The 21276-nt window shown below is 36.1% G+C and overlaps 1 non-coding gene and 1 pseudogene across 1 annotated transcript; one reads left to right on the top strand and one right to left on the bottom strand.

The window, feature by feature from the left end:
• Positions 1-6130, bottom strand: part of LOC101569728 — a 64747-nt pseudogene extending 58617 nt beyond the window's left edge.
• A 4809-nt stretch (positions 6131-10939) lies between these two features.
• Positions 10940-11099, top strand: LOC111816929. The gene has a single exon (XR_002821236.1). It is a non-coding gene; the product is annotated as a U1 spliceosomal RNA (small nuclear RNA).
• Positions 11100-21276: the final 10177 nt, after the last annotated feature.

Here is a 21276-nt window from a genome sequence, read left to right as displayed (position 1 = left end):
TAATGAAAGTTAATGTAGCTCTATTGTTACATTTACAGAATCAATTATTTGAGAAGCGTCTTATAACATTAGGAAGAACATTTTAATTTTCTTTGTAAAAGAAGTTTATTAGATTGTTGAAATTCCCCTAATTTGAGAAACTATTGATATTTAAAATCACGAAAGATGAATTTCATATTTAATAGATCATGTTTATTGAATGAGTATAGTCAAAAATTGAAACTTTCTAGCAAGGTTGTAATGTTAATTTACTGGCAAATCATATCATATTTAGTAATTATAAGAACTACTGTGCAAAGAAATTTTCAAAACAATTCAATAGGAGAACTTTAACAAATTTAAGAATAAAATGCATGAAAAAGGAATGTTTTGGTCATCCTGTAATAAAGTATCCTGCCCTTCAATGCATGTACAATTTAATAAAATGAAAATATGCAAATGAGGGACAATATATTTACCGTGAGAAAGGTAAAGTTTTAAAATATAATCAAGCTGAAATATTATGCAATGAGTTCTACTGCAACGATATTTTAGGATAATAGCAGCGATGTCAGTTAAGCAATTTGCAAGTCGTATATTTCCCTGCTGTGTTTGCAAGATTACCTTGTGAGTCATCAGGGTCCATAACTCTAAAGGCTTTGATTTACATTCGCCTGAAATGCAAGGCCAAAAAGGACACTGCAGATAAGACAAACAACATGATGATCGGTAGCTACAATACCAAGAAAAAACAAATAAATAGGCCACCTCCTCCGGAAGGCTGATGGTGACACTCACTTCTCTTTTGCGGCTGATAATTCTCTGCAAATATATAGACTCTTTTTTTTTTCATTATTTAGAGAATACTTTATTAGTTTCTGTAATCAAACCCACGTAGATAAGACCTTACATATTTAATACAGTGCGTTACCCCTGTACAAATGGAAAAGAAAATTAAGTTTTAACGTTTCTTGACCAATATGGCTGTTAATTTCTGTACAATGCCAACTCAATATGGTAACCTGGGATAGATTACATTATTTTTGTTCAGTCTTGGTCATTTACTTAGATGCAAAGTGATGTGTGAGGCCAAGGATAACAAAGACTTCTTTATCTGTGATATTGTCTAGAATCTATATATTATCCCATTCCTATATTTTCTGCCAATGTTTATTATCTTTTACTTATTAATTCCAGTGGAGTTGGACTTTTTAAATCAAATTTTATTGTCTTTATATTAAAACTTTTTTCACTGTTTTTCCATGAATTGCTTTTGTCACTAATTCTTGTTTGATTCCCAAGTAGGTAATATTTCTGCTGACAAAAATAGATAATGAACATTTTCCTACTGCTTTATAAATGCCAGATACCTGTCTAAGTGATGTCACACACGAGTTCCTCAGTCCTGAAAACAAGTCCAGAGAATTTTTTCATTTTTTGGCCATTATGAGAAATTTCTTTTTATTTTTTGCCAGTACTGGGGAATGAACTTAGGACCTTGTACTTGCCAGGCAAGTGCTTATTCTACTGAGCTATCTCCCCGGCCCCCAGCCATTATGAGAAATGGAAAAACAATTACTTAATGTTTGATAGCATCAGCACCCACCCAAATCCTAACCCTCCAAGGAATCAACCAATGCTCACGTTTCAGTTCTTTGTGTCTCTGAGGACAGATTTCTTTGAATACATAGGCAGTAGCTCAGAGAGCTCATTAAAAAAATGATAAATTTTCAGCACAATAGATAGAGCTTTTCTGAGGTTAAATATTTGCCCATAATTAATATTGCTGGAAGTAATATTACTTGTTTCTCTGTCTCCCTTTCATTCACAACTCCTACAACTCCTGTTTTTCTTTCACATGGTTTATGGCTCAACAAAAGACGTGACCATCAGCATTTCTTAAGCTCACCCTCTGGGGTCGAAGTTGATTCTATGAATGTTGTACAAATGGCTGCAACAAGCTCATTTTCTTTCTCCATAAAGGAAAGCATGTGTTTGTGTATGTGTTGTGAAAAACATTTGCAATGTACAAACAAAACTAGAGAGCTGATCCTCGCACAGAAAGGCCAATGCATTATGTAGAACCCAATACAGGAAGACAAAAAAGAGTGAGATTCTATATGAATCTCTTTTCAGCTCCAGAAACAAAAACACTGACCCTTGTTAAAACATTATTTTTCCTGCCTTTAATTATATTTCATGGGTCTCTGAAGGTCCTTATTTCTCACACTTTAACAGCAAGGTTCTGAACAGTGCACAAAAAGAGAAGTTCATATCTATTAAGGTTCACATTGAAATTATATTCCATTTGCTCTGGTGAATTTGTCTTTCATTTTGTTTTGTGACAGCAAAAATAAATTCCAATATTAATAGATTTTGTGTACCTGTTTCCATTTTGCTGGGTCTGATATCATGCCCAGTACCTCAGAACTTCTTGAAATTTGGTTTAAGGTTTTTTTCTAACAGAAGTGTAAATGTACACAAAAGTCACCATGGTCTTTTTTTGTCCAAGTTTGGGATATTATGGTCTAACCTGTAAAACTCTGGAATGGACTTAGTTCTCCTTAGCAATAATTAGTTGAGGGACTAGTGAGAAACCTAAGGAGGAAGATTCTACGATGGATTATACTTACAGAAATTTCACTCATTAGGAAAGAGAAATGCACCTTCAATGAAGGCAGATACACTCGATGTGGCAGTATTAATCTACAAAAAGTGTGATTTTATTTATACTTTTTCTGACCACATAGAAGAAAACTTTGAAAACACAGAAAGATGATCTATGTAGTATAATCAAATCATCTTCTGATCTGTGAACTCATTTTTTTTTTTGTCTATTTCAAAAGTGTCTTCCAAGGACCAGCCAAATAACTCAGTGGATTAAAGCTCCTGCAAGCAGGCACAGGGGTCGGGTGTGAGATCCCCAGGCCTTCCATGCCAGCCCCACCCCCAGGGCTCACTGAGACAGGGACTGAGATTGGGCATAGTGGCCAGCACCTGTAATCCCAGCTCCTGGGAGGCTGTAAACAGGACGATCACTATAAGTCCAATCTAGTAGTGGACCCTGAACACCCTGTAGACCCTTCCTTAAAATACAAATTAAAAAAAAATCTTCCATCTGTATTCTATATTCTTCACAAATTTAGATCTTACTAGGACTAGAACTCATGACACGAATTTTTTGAGGATGTTATATTTGATCTCTGATCATGACATTTTAATAAATGAAAGAATGGAACCCATAACAGCCATAGCAGTGACGGCTCTCAGAAACTCCTTCTTAATAAAATGTTCAAGTTGCTAACTTTTTTTAGCTGGATTCCAGATATACTCTTTCCTTTCTGTAGGTTGCAAGTAAGTACAAGTAATGTCTCTGGCCCTGCCTGCTTGCTTTATTACATAGAGTAACATGTTACTTTTTTTTGTAGTTTAGTAAGGGTCTACATGGCCTACATAGATTGGACTCATAGTCTCAATCACCTTCTCAGTGTACCCCAGGGAAGGGACCCGCATGGCAGGCCACAGATGGGACCTCCGACCCCTGCATCTGACTAAGCAGACGTGTAAGATTTTATTTTTCTCAAAATAATTAAAAATTTTATTATTTCAGTCATTTTATAACTATAATAAAATATGAAATTACTATAGTAACTGATCAGACTGTGTGTGTTCCTTACATTTCCTTAAATATTATTTTTGCTATTTGAATAAGGCTTTGTTCCATCAGATTCCAAAACCATCTTTTAAGTGTGGTATAGAAACAGTACACTGAACAAAGTTATTCTAAAAAGATTACTAATTGCAGGCGATAGCTTTGGCAGCCTCATATATGAAATGACAGGGATGTGACTGTGTACTCCATCAGAAATGTGTTCACTGGATTTAAATATAGCAATACACACAAAAGAGCTGGATTAAAGGAGAAGATTGTCAAAACAAGTTCAAGGGAACATAATCAACCAGGCAATGTACATAAGAAAAGCATATTACTAAGATGGTGTACTGTACTTTACTTTTATTTTTTTATCAGCACATATGTGCAGTACATGGCGTCTGACCACTGTGGAGGGTTGACAGTTGTGCATGACAGGTCCTCACTATTGTCTTAACTTCCTCTGTCTCATAACATTATGTTGACACAAAACGATGATTGTGCTACCAAATGAAATAAGAAAGAGCTCATTCTGAAACATGTATTAGTGACCCAAACTTGGAACACAGGTTCGTGTTACTCTACAACCGTTCTTTCCAAATAAGGAATAGTAGCATCTTTCGTAGACAGAGAACAAATGTAATAACAAGTCACTGCACAGTGTGTTCATTGATGATTGGTGTGGGTCTTACATAGATGGGTTATGGAAATGTAAGAAAAACTTTGGTCAATGCACTGAGATGGTCGTATGGAAAAATTAATCAGGCAAGGAGTTTGTTCTTTTACATAACAGATATGAAAGAGGTCAGTTTCAAAAGATCAGAAGTACTGTCTTGTTTTCAAAAGGCTTTCGGTATCCCTTATATTTTGAGATTCTCAGGGATTTATCTTTTGAGACGAAGAATTCCATCTGGTGCTTGCTTGAAGAATTCTATTACAATATACTTTATTTGTAGATTAAACGGAGTGTTTAATGTCATAGTAATATACATGTTTTCTCCTCTCTCTAATCCATATAATTTAGTTTATTTAAATAAAATTTTTACTATGGTGATGGAAGGACAATAAATCATGGAACAAGACTTCTATCAAGTTTACGTATGTGCTTTTAAAAGATAAATTAACTTTGTTCAAGTGTTATGTAACAGTTTTTAATCAAAGGCCCAAACTGTACCCCTTCACTGTTTGGTTGCAAAACTTGAAGTAGTGATTGAGTGTGTCTACATATGTACACTATTCTTCTCAGTTGACAAATATCAATGCTTTGTCTTCATAGATGTAAAAAAACATAGTAAATGCAAGACAGGTTTCCATCGATCATATTCATTATGCATTCTGCATTTTGAAGATAAAGTTATGTGCAGTATTTGGCTGATTGTGTTAAGATCTGGAAAAATTTTATCTGCATAGACTTGCAAATGATGAAACATATGCAAATGAACTGAACATGTGAATGTCTTTTATGTCACTGGGAGGCACAAAATTTGCTAAAACAGATACCTTTGCATAGAAACTTTTCTAAGTTTCTGATTAATCATTTTACCTAAAGGAGGCATGTTTTTACTGAAAGCTGTTAGGTTTAGTGAAAATAGTAATATTACTAGTAAGATTTAAATGCTTGTAATTTGAAAAGGAATATATAATGGATGATATCATCTCCTTGTTATAAGTAAATAAATCATGTCTATAAAACTTTGTCCAAAACAAGAATAATATTACATTTTTCCATCTTCTATTATCTTGAATTAAACAGAGACCTCTGTAACATGTCATTAGAGACCACTTCACCCCCTGCTGTTTGACTGCCAGCCTCTTATCTTTCTCTTCAGCAATGGTGAGTCAGAATTCTTTTCCTCATGGAAGGGAAATCCACAGCTTGCTGCCTTTGCTGATGATGAAGATGTTGGAGAGCCAGGTGACAAAGCTGTTGCCGTTGGCACCTTTCACATGAACCACATAAGAAGAGCCAGGGTGCTTCTCTCTGTTGGTAATCATTCCAATTCTTCCCAAGTTAGCACCTCTGGTCACCATACACAGGTTACCTTTGCTGAAATTGATGAAATCAGTGATCTTGCCAGACAGCAAATCAATCTGAATGGTGTCCTTGACCATGATGAGGGGGTCAGAGTAGCAAATGGTCTAGAATCTTAGGTCACCAGATGAGGGATCCCTCTTGTGCCCACAAAGATCTTCCTCTCTCTGCACAACTTGTACTTGGCTTCTTCAGGTGTAATCCAATGAACAGCAAAGTGACTCTTCGTGTCGGAGATCAGAGGAAAATGCTCTCCATCTTGTCAATGCTGATGACATCTATAAAGCCAACAGGATGGAGTATATCAATTCTGACTTTGCCGCGGCTCTTAGTGAAGCACTGCATGCAAATCTTCTTTATTTCATCTCCTGTCAGTGTGTACTTGAGTCTGTTCCTCAGGAAGATGATGAGCGGCAGACATTGTCTCAGCTTTGGAGGCCGGTGGGTGGACGAGGAGCAAACATACCGGTCAGGTGAGTTTATCCAGCATCCAATGCTTTGCAGCTATGACTCTTTTCAGATGCTTCTTGAGACCACGAGACATGGCTGAGCTCTAGCCAACCTCACCATCCTCACTCTCTGCCACATGACTCCTAGTGTGGTACCCCAGCTCCTGAGCTTTGTGTGTAATATTACGTTTTCAAAATATGCAATGAGTTTTATATGACTTAGGTATTCTTCCTATGCTTTTTAAACTTACCAAAATTTATAAATTATTTTAACTAAATTTGGCATCTTAATGATTATTTGGCACACTGGGTTATCATAGCTTAAGTATTCTTAACTTACTTTCATAAGACTTAATCATTGCATGAGAATCCTCATCAAATATTGAAAATTGAAGTCATAATTTCTCCCACCATTTGCATTTTTTTCTGATTATTTCTTCCTAACACTCTAAGAGAATTGATGTTATTCTACATTCAAGTAGCTTTTTTGCTTCATTTATACATCATTGTCGATCACTTTGATTTGACTAGATATTTGATAACTTCTGAGTCCAGGTCATCAGATCTCTTGCAGTTTCTGCCTGGGACTTTGAGCAAGCTCCCAAGCAAGAACCTCATCTCACGATGTAGGTATTGTAGTTGTATATAGGAGACTTCTGGTGAGGTCTCTTGAAAAAGATAGAAAGGTAAGCAAAGGGGGTAGCTCTCCAGTGAATCTAGCTGGTAGGCAGTAAAGACGCCCACCCAGGAGACAGGTTTGAATCCAAGCCCAGAAGCTATGGACTGTTGCTGGGTGGGAGACAGCCACAAGCAGCGTGGCCCAGAGCTTCGTCAGTACTCAGCTGTGAGTGAAGGTACCATGGGGTTTCAAGCAACTAGGTTGTGGGACAGAGTATGTTTCAGGTTTGTGTGTCTGTGCTACCAAAACATTGTCTAACTTCACTAAGTGCTGAGAAAGTGAGATGCTCTTATATTCATTTTCCCACAATAAATTTACATGTGAAATAGCAAAAATTTCTAGTATAATTTTAAAAAATGGTAGTAGGTTCCAGTATGAAAATCACAAATTTTTTAGCTATTGTTTTTGTGTAAAGAAATAGTCCAATGATTTTCTTTCCTCTTAACACAACCAAATACCAGATGAAGCCTGAATAGCTTATAAATAAAAGAATTATTATTATAAGCATTAATGAAAGTCAGGTATGCGCCTTTCTTATCATGAATGTGTGTTCCTCATTGCATGAGGACAACTTACGGGGATATTCTTACGTACATTCTGATATACCTAAAACAATGAAAAGCAGAAATAACTGTCTTACTTCACTAATTTTCAACCAACGCTTTCTATAATGTTTTAAAAGATCAAGGAAAGGACGATGAACTTATAGATCTGTATTAACCTTGTTGTCTCCAAATGGACATCAATAGCTTGTTTTATATTGACTTTGAAAACATCCTTTTCCCATAAACTTTAAAACTACATTAGAACTTAAATATACTAACTTTTCCTCAGTGCTGCCTTCCACAATGGTATGAAAGTAAAACTAGGAAGCAGATTTATATTTGATTACTCAGAAAATGAATAAAATATATTTTCGTGCTTTTGCATACACCTAACACCTTTATACATCTATATACATACATGTGAATGTACATCATATTTGGTGCAGAGCAAGTATTTTAAGTCCTGAACTTATGAGTGAGTTTCTTCTCAAGAGAATGTTTGAAAGCTGGAATCATTTGTCAGTCTATAAAAGCATTTCTCATAGACCTTTGACACAAATATACAACACAAAGCATAAAAATTCCAAACACTCATAAAAATCTTGTGAATGAACTACTTTTTGCATTCACCTGAAAATTATGGGATCGTGTGCTATTTTAATTGTAAATAAACTACTTTTACTCTTGCAGTTACTTTTAAGTGGTGGTACAGTACTATAAAACAACTGGCAGATAGGGTGTTGCTCAGAGTGAACTGGAAAGAAGAGTTGCTACTTGGAGGAAGGATGCGAGGTGGTAAACAGTGTGATATCGTCTACCACCTTCTTGCCTTGGTCCAACCTCCCAATTACTTTCACTGTTATTTCCATGGTTACTGCTTTGCACTTACTATCAGTCGAGTCAGTGACTCCACTGCTTTACCTCTTGCTCTGGACATTCTGGGCACAGACTGAACGCTCACCACCGCACACTGCCAAGCTGCACAATGAGCGCACAGTAGCACGCTGTGACGATGTGCAGCAGGCAGGCGAGCTACCGTCATGGTCTGTTCACATCTACAAAGGTTCGTCACACAAAGTCCGTTCACAGCTGGGAAAGTTTGCAATGCAAATGTTTGCAATTGTGGGACTTACAGTACAGAACACATCAGAAGGAAGGAGAGGGATTTCTTTTTACATTTATTAGTTTTTCCCTCCTTTGTCATTGACTAAATAGGTACAACCTAGTTTCCCACAATCTTACAAATAGTAATATATTTTCCTTTGTTTAATCCATCATATTAATATTTGAAAGATTTTGAATTTATTCTACCTTTAGAAAACTGGGCATAATATACTTATAGTATTTAACTTCACAAGCCAATAAATTTTATTATTTGCAAATAGATTTATATTTTAGACATTTCAAGAAAATTTTGATAGCTGTGTACACTATTCTCTCTTATCTTTTTAGTGTGTATGAATTTCATGGCTATAGTATCAAACAAGAATAAAAGTTATTATTTACAAATGGTATTTAGATTTTTGTATAAGCATTTATTTATTTATTTTTTTATTTTTGTATTTTTGTATTTTAGGGAAGGATCTACGGGGTGTTCAGGGTTTCACTACTAGATTGGACTCATAGTGATTCTCCTGGCTACAGCCTCTCAAGTGCTGGGATTACAGGCTCCCAGCACCCTGCTCAGTCTCAAACGCTGTCTCAGCACGCCCCCCGGTGGGAGGGGGACAGCATGGCAAAACCAGGGATCGAACCCTGGGCCCCTGAGCCTACTTGCAGGCTCTTTAGTCTGCTGAGCTATTTGCTTAGCCTGGCACTTATTTCTTATTAAAGAAGTTGTTGAGATGCTGCTCTTTCCTATATCAGACTATAAAGCTTATTCTCATACCAAAGTGGAGAAAATAACACATCCCAGGAAAAAACATTTACACTATAGCTTGTACACATGTGTGAGCTTGCCAGTATGAAAACAGAGTTTCAGGTTGATTATGATTTTTGATGATTCTGTCCTAGGAGCTGTTGGTGTTGACTGGGCATGTCATTAATTTCAAAATATGAGTGCTTCTTGATTTAGTTCATTTCTTTGATTTTTGGGTAAGTGAAAGTCTTTTTCTGATGCCGTGGGTCAGTAGCAAATGTTTGGCCAGGTTTGGAGAAAGAAAGAAAACATCAAAGGCAACAGTCCTGAGGGGGAAGAACCTTAATGAAGTGGCATCTGTAAGCTCTGCAACCACTACCTACATTTAGCAGAAATCAGGGCTCTAACATTCTACATGTTCATACATAGAGGCCCTAATTGTCTTTGCTAAAGTCATAGTCTCTATGTTCTTTAGGGTATTTCTGGTTAAGGTATTTCATGAATGAGTCCTATGGTTTCCAATCCTGGTTCACATTCAATACCACTGCTACTGCTGAGCTCACTACTACAGCCAAGAAACATATAGTGGCTGACAATTAATTTTCTAAGTCTAAAGAAATATCACCTATAATGCTCAAGATGCATGCAGGGACATGCATAAAAAAATGTAAGAGCTGACCAAATTGGGTAAATTATGAATGATAAAATCACTACATATATATAATACTGAATAAAAAGACAAATATCTGCAATTTAAGAATTGTAGAACTTTTAAGTTTCAGAAATGATTAATGTTAACTCAGAGTGTCTGAAATTGAAGGCAAAATGATAGGTTATGAAGAAATACATTGTAAGGTACATAAAAATAAGAACACTAAAAAATCAGACAGTAGTTACTAGAAGACTCTGAAAATACCAAATTCATGCTAATTAGAATTAGATAAATGCTAGACAATAACCAAATTTATTAATACACTTAGAGAAGTCAAGGAGAGAATGTCCAATTTGAGATAAGTGTTCAACCTTCAGGTAAACAATGTGTGAGAACAGCAAAAACTATGATTAAAAAAAAGTTGACCAAGGCATATTCTTACTAAACTGCCAAGTATCAACAATGAAAACATCTCCAGAGAAAAACAAAAAAGTCACATCTTAAGGTAAAGCCATTAGAATAACAGCAAATTTCTCAGCACAATCCTTGAAAGTCAGAAGTTTTTGGAGGTACTACATGTTGTAACAACAAACATCGCCCAGCTCTGATTACCAGATGCAGCAACGATTTTCTTCACAATGCAGTGATACTCCAGTTGCTGAGTGAGGCTCAGCTCAAACATTCCGTTACTCAAACAGCAAAGTCTGAAAGAACAAATCTGTTCAGCGTTAACTTTTCTGGATAGTTGAAGTGAAAGTCCAACTTGAGACAATCTGCACGAGCCTGGAGCGAGTCAGGCAATGCTCCTCATCTCAGACACAAAGGGGTGAGGCTTCGGTCGGAGTGCCACCCTGGCCCAGGAAACACATAGTGCTTGCGTATTAAAATATACATTGATGTGCCTTTGTTTCTGCTTTTTTTTTTTTTCATAAAATGCCACAACTATGGTTCCAAAGAAGTCAGTGATACTAGGAGCAAAACTAAGAAAAGCTCTGGTAAGGACCACAATACAATTAAAGAAAGAAAGCACTGTGAAATTTTTAACCAGTCCTGTAAGGATGAGTTGTTAAGTGTAATCCTTGGTTTCAGAACCATGCTTACATGGGAGGGGAGGAACTATGATCGCGAGGGTGGTTTTGCCAGGGTGCGGCATACTATTGCCCTCTGGGTGTGCTGGTATCTGCAGTTTCCCAAAAGTGGACACTCAACTGCATAATTTGTGTTAATGGGGGCTGCATTTGCACTATCCCTTGGGACAAGCAAAGGACTCATCATTTAGTTTTTCATTATTTCTTATGGGAAACATATTTTTATATCTAGAAATGTTTAATTTTTAAACAGAAATCTGGACTGAATTGAGTCTGACAAATGAGGTAGATATCACCGTAGAGGGAGAAGTAAGAACGTTGCATGAAAAACACCAGCGTGAGAAACATACGAGTGCAAACACTGCACCCTAGAAAATACTCAAGAATATTCTAGGGGGGCCTGCCCCTTAGCTCAGTTCTTTAAGTGGCTGCTTCAATGAAGCAGTCAGGCTCAGGTTGCTGTGGTTCGATCCCCACAACTCAAGCCAGCCAAACCTGCCCTGAAGGCATTAGGAGCAAAAAAAAAAAAAAAAGAATATTCTAGACAGGAATGACTGAAGATAATGTGCAAGCATCTAGCAAGCTTAATGGACAAGCTGGAAAATGACAGGCCAAGAAAAACAAATGTCATCAACAGAGGAAGAGCTCAATGATAGTGTATGATCATCACAGCTCAGTAATAGTTCTCAATGCTAATGGTGTCAACTGTCCAGCTAAAGACACAGATTGGCAGACTGAATCAAAAGACGGAATCCAACAATCTGTTGCATTCTCAATCTGACCTAATCTAGAGAGGTATTCACAGACTCAAATCAAAGCATATATAGTTATGCTATATGCATCAGGAATCCATACACAAGCAGAAAAATCCATTTTAAACTCAGACGTGGTGAACTTCAAGCTAAAACTGATCTGAGGAGAGAAAGTATGTTACTATATACTAGCTAAAGACAATTTAACAAGTAAAGACAATACTTATAAGTATTTATGCACCAAGCACTGGAGCACCTATTTTCCTAAAACAAAAATGGCTGAAAATATAAAGCCAAATATGTACTAACACATTATAAAAGAATATTTTAACATACCACATGCTGCAAGAGATGAATCAAATAAACAGAAAGTCAGTTCAGAAATAACAACTGAACCACACTCTTGAACACAGGAGTTTAACAGATAATATCGACTGTATTTCATCCCTCTACAATGAAGTACATTGTCATTTTTGTAGTACAAGTTACTTATTTCAAAATAAATCATGTACTATTTCACAAAACATGTTTAAGCACATATGGCAGGACGAAATCAATCCATGTGTAGCATTAGACCCCTGTGCAATGAAAGTAGAAATCAACGACTGAAGAAAAAAAGAAAATGTAGAAACACCTTGAAAATTAATGACATTCCTAAAAACCAATGAGTCACAGAGGAAATAAAGGAGGATATGAATAGATTTCTGCCAATACTGGGGTTTTCTATGAAAGGAGTCCTCCCAGGGAAGTTCATCACACTCAGTGCTAAAGCAGAGTGAGTTTAAATATGTCACTTTATGAGTAACCTCAACATCTTTGAGGAACAATACCCTCATCAACAAAAGAAAGGAGGAAATGACAAATTAGAGTGGAAATTACTAAAATCAAGTATAAAATAATATACAAAAAATTCAGTGAATCAGAGGTGTTCTTTGAAAGAATAAATCAAGAGGATAAACCTTTAGTCAAAATTATCAAAAGAAAGACATGACTCACATCAATAAAATTAGAAACAAAAATTGAGGGGTCAGGGAGATGGCTCAGTGGAATAAGTGCTTCCCTGGCAAGCTCTAGGGCTTGAGTTCAATCCCTGGTTCTGAAAACAATAGCAACAACAACAACAGCAAAAACAGTTTAAAAAAAAGAAAAAAAATGAAACAAAAATTGAAATCACAAGAGACATAATCAAAATCCAGAGGATGATAACTGCTATCAATAACTGTATTCCAATGAATTGGAAATGTGGGGAAATGGATAGAGTTCTAGACTTACACAAACTATCAAATGAACCCAAGAGTGTAAATGAATGCTGCATAACCCAGTATGAGCAATAAAATTGATACAATAATAAAAATTCTACATACTACAAAAATCTCTAGACTTTCTTGATTTACTGCTGAAGTCCACAAAACTTAAGGATGTTGAGTCACTTATACTTTTCAAATTCCTTAAAACAAAATTGAAAAAGACATAGTGCTTTCAAATTCATTTGTGCAAGATCACTCCAATTCTAAAGCCAGCTAAAAATACAACTAAAAGAGTAAACTATCACTCCTTCTTTCAGCATAATGCTCACAATATTATCCAAAGCAGCCAGTAATAGAAAGAAATTAAAGCAATGCACACACAAAGGGAAAAATTCAAAGTATCATTGTTTGCAAATGCTAAAAAGATATCAAACATTCAAAAAAGTCCCTCAAAACCTACAGAGGAAATAAACAACTTTAGCAATGCAGAAAATTGTAAAATCAACATATTAATTCAATATCATGTGTGTACATCAATAATAAACACAATGAGAAGGAAATCATGAAAACAATACCATATAATACGTTGAGCTGTAAATGACTCAAGTCAACAACTTCTGACATTGCCAGTCCTATAGATCACACACTACTATTACCATCAAAAATGACTACATTGCATTATTTTGCTGAATTCATGAGCCTACAATATTTCAATGGCAATGGAATACCCATCTCTGACAAAAGTAGATAAAAAAGGGGGAAATAAATGAAGGACCATTTTGTAGTGAAAAAAACATATATCTGTATATACAAATTAGTTAGGTTAGATATACAGCTACTTTCTCTTAGTTCAATGAGAAGAAAGATTTGTACTAATAGTGTTTAGACAAGAGATCATGTCTGCATCTTGCACAATGAATAACTACTATGAAGACAACAATATGCAATGCATTAAATATCTTAACTGTCCTACTGATCTGTTTTGAGACTGTCTCATTGCTATTCCTTTCTCAATAAAATTAATTTTTAAAAAAAGGAGAGCATCAAGAAAAATGAAGTGCCCAGGATTTAACCTCATAAAAGAAGTGAAAGGCCTTTACCAAGAAAACTACAGCACTCTGAAAAAGGAGATGGACAAAAGAAAATGGAAAATTTTACCTTGGAATCACTTTTGTCTAAATGACCATATTCCTCAAAATTTACATTGCTTTCATGAAGTCTCCATCAAAATGCCAAGAACACACTTCACAGCAGTAGAGACACTAATCCCACATCCACCCGGAACTCAGTGAGACCCAGAATAGCAAAAGCAATCCTGGAAAACAAAAGCAAAGTAGGAGGCATCACAGCACCTAACCTCAAGGTACACTACAAACAACATCAGTAAAAATGGGGGAGTGCTGGAACAGAGACAGATATTTTAGCAAGGGACACAGAGCAGAAGACCCAGAAACATTCCCAGACATGTCCAAGCATTCCATCTTTGATTAGGAGGCCAAAAGCATACTTTGGAGATAAGACAGCCTATTCAACAAAGTGTGCTGGGAAAGCCAGGTAACTAAGATTAAAACTGGAACCATATATTTTACCATATGCAACGCTAATATCAAAGTGAATCGAGTGCCTGAACATTAAAATAGAAACAATCAACTTAGTGAAACATCAAAGGAATAAAACAGATGCAGTCACAGGTTTAGAAGAGGATTTCCTAAATAAAATCACAATTGCACTAGAAATAGCAGCCAGGATGGACAAATGGGATTACATTACACTAGATGTACTTCTGGGTAGCAGAAGAATCAGTTAGAGAAAAGAGACAATGTAGAAGAAAAAAATACTTTCCAGCAGTTCATCAGAGAAGGACTGTTATCTAGAATATGTAAAGAACCAAAAATTTAAAATAAGAAAAAAAACCAATCAAAAAATTGGCAAGTGAAATGAAAAGATACCATTTAGAGGAAGAAGTACAAATGGTCAACAAATATATAAAAAAAATGTTAAATATCCTTGACTATCAGACAAATTAAAACAATTTAGATTGCATGTTACGCCAGAAAGATGTCAGTTGTTAAGACATCAAAAAATAACAAATGTTCGTGTGACTGTGGTGTAAAAGGAGCCCCTCTGCACTGCTGTGAATGGAAAGTACTGAAACTATTACTGAAGTTCTACTCTGTGTCCCTCACTGAAGTACTATTATTTCTATATGGAAATCCTTCAGAGGACTAAAATTAGAAATTTCCTGTGAGGCAGCTATCCCCCTTCTAGGAATCTTCCCCAAGGACATTAGTAAGTCATCCTATTAAAATGATAGGTGCATACCGATCACCTATCTTTAGGTGATTGCATACCAATTATGCAAAATTTATAATACCGAAATCCTTGAACCAGCTTGTATTTCCATGAACAGATGATTAGAGAAGGAAAATACGGCATCTTTATATAATGAAACACTACTTGGCTGTGAAGAATAACAAATTTGAGACATTTGTAGGAAAATGGGTACACCTGGGAAAATATTGTTTTAGTCAGGGTTTTACTAGAGGAATAGGTATACTACAAGGAGCACACATGGCACAAGATGTACCAGTCACAGAGCCGGATGATGAAGTGAGCCGAGAGCATCTGCGCACCACAGACTGAAAGACTCAGTCCCAAGGTCCGAAGCTCACTGCAGTGCTCCATGTCTAACACTCTCTAACTATCCCTAAGGGTCTCTAAGGGACAGCCATCGGGTCTGAAATGGAAGGCTGAAGAGTCTGCGACAGAAAACTGAAGGATCCAAGCTGGAGGCTGAAGAGTCAGCACTGGAATCCCGGGTACGAAGTCCAAGCCGTGAAGACTGAAGTTCCTGCGAGGAAGTGGAATGCTGAATTCTTCCTCAGCCCCTTTATGTCCCCTTTTTGTGCTGAATTCCTCTGGGGCGGGGCCCTCACAGCCGGGAGTGTGTAGAACCACCAGGCAATTCAGCCAAGTTGACACAATGTATGGACCACTACAAATACCAAGTAAAATAACCTGGCACACAGGCTTTAAATACCATATGGTTTCTCGTTGAGAAATGCCAAGTGTAAACAAAGGCACAATAAAGCTCAGATAAGAAACGAGAGGGTAGGTGTCTTACAGATGAGGAGGCGTCCAGGAGAATGGGGTGAGCAGAGATGGGTGGGGAAGGGGAGCTGAGGAGATACACTATGTGCAGGAATGTGGTAAGCTAAATAGATGCAAACATTATCTGCATAAAAGCAGGCAAGTTAAATAGTGTCAAGAACACAGACTGGTAAGTACGTGGAGACACACATACAATCTACTTATTAAAAAAACACTGTTACCTAGGGGATAGCGAAAGAAGAGTAGACAGGAAGGGATAAGGATGATTGTGAGACTTCTCGGAACATAACGTTTTACAAAGATTTGATTTTGGAAATATGTTTTATTTATTTTTAAAAATAATTTTAAAAGCCATAGGGTGAACATTGGCAGCTTTTATTCAGTTTTCCACTAATACTGTCCATAATCTAACCTTTATTTTAACTGATTGAGATACCCCGACAAATGGATGCACTAATTGTACCATGTACAGATTTCCCTTGTTATTCATGCTTTTTACAAACTGTCAGTGTCTACCACCAGCCTCGTTATGTTCTGTCCTGGGTTCTGCTGTAAATTACTCAAATATATCCCAGTCTAATGAAATACCAAAAATAAATAAATTAATTAAATTAAATAAAAACACAGACTGGTTGTGGGGGTGCAAACCTGTAGTCCCAGCTTTTGGGAATCAGGAAACAGGCAGATCACTATGAGTCTGATCTAGAGCTAGACCTTATAGACCTTTCCCTAAAATACAGGGAAAAAATGGTGTCACAAACAGTGAGAAGTGAGAAAGGGGATGCTGAGGAGGAGAGAAGAGCTGGGAGGGGAGAAGAAGGTGATTTTCAAAAGTGTCTGGCTCTACCCTGTATGCGCACCCACTCCCCAAGATGACTGAAAACTTCAAGTACTGCAAACACATTCTAATAAAATAACATAAATGTTTACAGTCCAGGCTTTGCTATGGGTAAGAGAGTTGAAGTTTAAGGCAAAAGAAATGATAGAATCAAGACAGACTGATATTACTGTTAATAAATAAGATGAAGTTTACCCTTAGTTGTGTTTTTATCCTATTTTACTTCTATAAAATCAGATCCATGTACATACAAACTAAGAAAAGTACATTGAGAAGCCAACACAGAGTGAAAAATGCACATTGATTTGTCAAGCAGGATGGTAAGGCCTGAGACTCATGTTTGAGGCTCATGTTGGTGGGTCTGATGATGTTTTCTTACTTGGCTTGTATTGTATCACTGAGAGAAATCTTATTTTTATAAGCCCCGTGCCATTCTCAAATTGAATGGGGACTGGGATTTGTGGACTGTGCTGTCCTGTTGCTGTCCACAGTTTGGCACTGAGAAGCCCCATCCATCCGCCATGTCTGTCACAAATAATCATAATGTTATACTGGTGATAAAAATGTATATTAACCCCTATTTGAAAAGACAAATACTCTATTCATGGAAAAAAATATTATATACTGGAGTAATCAATTAATGATTCTTTAAAATATCAGAACAGAGCTGTTCTTTTTTTTTTTTTTAATGTATTTGGTACAGGGTCCCACTATGCAACTCAGACTTGCAGTGATCCTTCTGTTTTCAGCCTCCCCAGTGCTGGGATTACAGGCGTGCGCCGCCACGCTCAGTCTCGGTGGCTGGCTCAGTGCACCTGGGGCTGGGGCTGGCCCAGCATGTGGCGCCTGTGCTTACCTAAGCAGGGGCTTAGTTCACTGAGCTATCCTGCCTGCCCAGATTTTCTAAGTAGTTGCTTCATCTTTCAGAAAACAAAAAAGCAATATCTCCTGGTCATCTTTTCAACGGCTATTCCTCCTGAAGCAGTCATCTTATTTACTGAATCCAATAGTGGTGTGGTGTTTGCCCAGCGTGAACAAGGCCTTGAGTTCAATCCTCAGTACCAAAAATCAAATATTATTATAGATCACAAATAATGAAAAGGAATATTATTTTATATATAAGACTCTATATATGAGTAATTTAATATATATGTGAGAAATTTAATATATATGTCTTTATATATATATGTAATAATTTATTCATAATTGAATTTAAGGGAAAATTTAATCATTTGAATAAAGAGAAGAAAATTATGTATCTGTGTCTATGCTACTCTTGGTTTGTGTGAATAGATGAGAGTAACTGTGTGTGTGTGTGTGTGTGTGTGTGTGTGTCTATGTGTCTGTGTGTCTGTGTGTGTAATAACCAAGTGGTCCTCTAAGGTTGAACTTCTTCACAATATTAAAGTAAACTTTCAAAAACGCTCTTAAAAAGCTCTAACTTCTTAAGCATCTTTAAACTACATTTTAGTTCTTTAATAAAGTACACCATGCCCTAAATACAGAAAAAGAGTAAGAAAAAAATATAAAGTACAGCAGATAATTCATTCTTCCATAAATATGAAGTAAATTAATTTAAGACAAGTAATGAGATTATTATAAAACTAAATCATAAGTCAGAGGAATAATGGTTAGGATTTTAAATCATAATATAAATAAAAACATTTACAATCAAAGTTTCTTCTGAGCTTCACATAAGAATTCATTAAAATGAAGCTGACAAAGTTACTCTTAATATGTCTAACTAAAATCATTTACTTTTTTCATTTAGTTAGACTAAAACCAATTATTTCTTTAGCTAAGCACCAAGTGAAGTAATTTGAATGTAAGATGGGACAATTTTATTTATAAAATAATATTAAATGTGAAAAAAATATTATAAGATGTAATAAGAAATAATTTGTGGCATAGTGGTTTGAACACTTTTAACCATGTAACTCAAGAAAGATTGTTTCTGTCTTAATACTTTCGCGATCACATATTCATATTTTTATCTATAGTCTTTGCATTTCCAGATGCATAGAAATTCGTGAGTGTGTATGGGCCACACTCCATGGTCTTTATGGTCTTTATAGAAGATCAATAATCCCAAACCTCCTTACAGTGAATTTACTGAAGAAATTGGCCTAAGGTTTCATCAGTGACCAGTTCTAATAACTAAATGGTCATTTTTCTCCTTTTAATTTATTCCTACATGTGCAAGACATCATCAAAACCTATGATAAATAGTTCAATTTTTTTAAAAAGACAAATTACCATTAATCCACCTAAAAAAAATTCTCTCTCACTCTGTGCATCCCTACAAGGCCCTTCATTCTTGTCAACTTGGAAGCAGTCCTAGAAATTTGTTTGAGGTGAGCAGAAGTATTTTAAGATGAGTAAATTATAATGTTTGTTTTACTGTGATAATTTTTAATTTAAACATATACTTTGCATTTTGATCTGCATTATATAAGTGTATACAGTAATTATAATTCCTTGCTTATTGCATAATTAATTATGTGTATAGTAATTATAATTTCATATGTAAGTATTTATTAGTAATATAAAATCCTACTTTTAAGTAAATAAACAAATGTAAGAATAAATTTGGAGTCTTCATTTTCAGGTAAGCTGTAGAAGATGAACTTGCTTGAAGCTTCCCACAGAATAATGACAATAATCTTCATCAATAAGTATGAAGCATAGATGAGAAACTTGTGAAAGGTGCAGCAAATAAAATACAAGATAGAAATTCAGAGACAGTGCTCAGTTCCAACTTTTCTTTTCCTTCATACATTCTAAATTTGTATGTGAAGGGTACTGTGATCTTAATACATCAGTGAGTGTGGAAAACACACAAAATCTCTCCTTTAGCCAAAACTCAGAAATATTAGAAAAAAATCCTTAACCATAAAATGCTATTTTTCATATGAAGAGAGAACTCATATAAAATAATGTATATTTGTACACACACACACACACACACACACACACACACACACACAGAGTTGAGGCCTGTCTCAAACACCAAACCAGCGTAGTTTGATTACAGACTAGAAACTTTCAACCTGCACAAGTAGCAATTTATAGTTTTTCCTCTTTCCATTGGGAGGATATTGAATGGGATCTGTGGAGCAAATACTTACTTTTACTTTTGCCGAATTAATGAGGCTACATCTCACACCTCCAACAGCACTGAGTAGAGACTGTGTGGAGAATAAAGAGCTAGCACTTTTCACAGCCAGTGAATTATCACTGGAGAAGTAATGGGGAGCCAGGATCCTGACACCCATCAAATAGCCCTGAAAAACTCCCCAGGTGTTACTGGAAGCCAACTGAGCAGGATGAGCCTCTGTGTTAACCCAGCAATAACAAGCTGGGCTCACATTGCACCCTGCAAGCATTAGAAGATTTCTACTGGGGACCGGCGAGATAGCTTAGGGGACTAAAGCACCTACTTGGGCAAGCTTACATAAGCCTAGGGACTGCGGTTCAATCCCCAGCACCACATGTTGTGCCAGCCTCACCCCCAGGGTAGGCTGAGCCAGCCTGAGTCTGGATGTGGTGGTGCATTCCTGTAATCCCAGAGCTGGGGAGGCTAAAAGCAGTAGGATTACTATGTGTCCGAGCTGCTTAACCAGACCCTGTAACAATCAAATACATAAAAAAAGAAGAATTCAACTGAAGCTTTACATCAAAAACATAAAAGTATTACAAGAATACAAAACTAGTGATCTGTTACTCATGAATATCCAAAACACTTGAGAAAATGTTCACAAAGCAAATCAACAGTGAATACAAAGTGTTGCACAATGTAATCATCTTGAATTCATTCCATGTAACAAGGATGGTTTGACACTCAGAACCAAATCAATGTGACTCATGTCAACAGGCTAACTATAAGGAAACCTATACGTTCACTTTAATAGTCTTGACCAATCCTGTTCCCAATTCATGGCAGCAACTTTTAACAAAATAGAAACAGAGAAAATTCCTTATCCTGACAGAAAATGCCTACTAATGCAACACGACTATGAGCACATTTAATAATGACAAAACCCATGATCTGCACCTAGGTTCAGGAATGACACAAGGTTTTCTCCTATAACTCCATGAAGTGAATATCAACTAGAAGTTGTAAATATGCAGTATGATAAGAAAAGATATGAATATGAAAGAAAAAATAAACGACCTGCCATAACAGTCCATAGAGAATTTTCATTATCAATATGACCAAAATTTGAGGAGATGAAAAAAATATAGCAAGGTTGTAAAATTCAAGACTATTGTGCAAAACTAAAATATTGATTTATACATAGGTAAAAAACATTGAAACTAGAAATGAAAACGTAACACTTTGAACATAGAATTAAAATGAAATACTCCAGTATATACATAATAAAATATTCACA

Source organism: Octodon degus, unplaced genomic scaffold, assembly GCF_000260255.1.
Source record: "Octodon degus isolate 3935 unplaced genomic scaffold, OctDeg1.0 scaffold00044, whole genome shotgun sequence".
Classification (NCBI taxonomy): domain Eukaryota; kingdom Metazoa; phylum Chordata; class Mammalia; order Rodentia; family Octodontidae; genus Octodon; species Octodon degus.
Note: the sequence above shows the minus strand (reverse complement) of the source record. Positions and strands in the feature narration are given on the sequence as shown.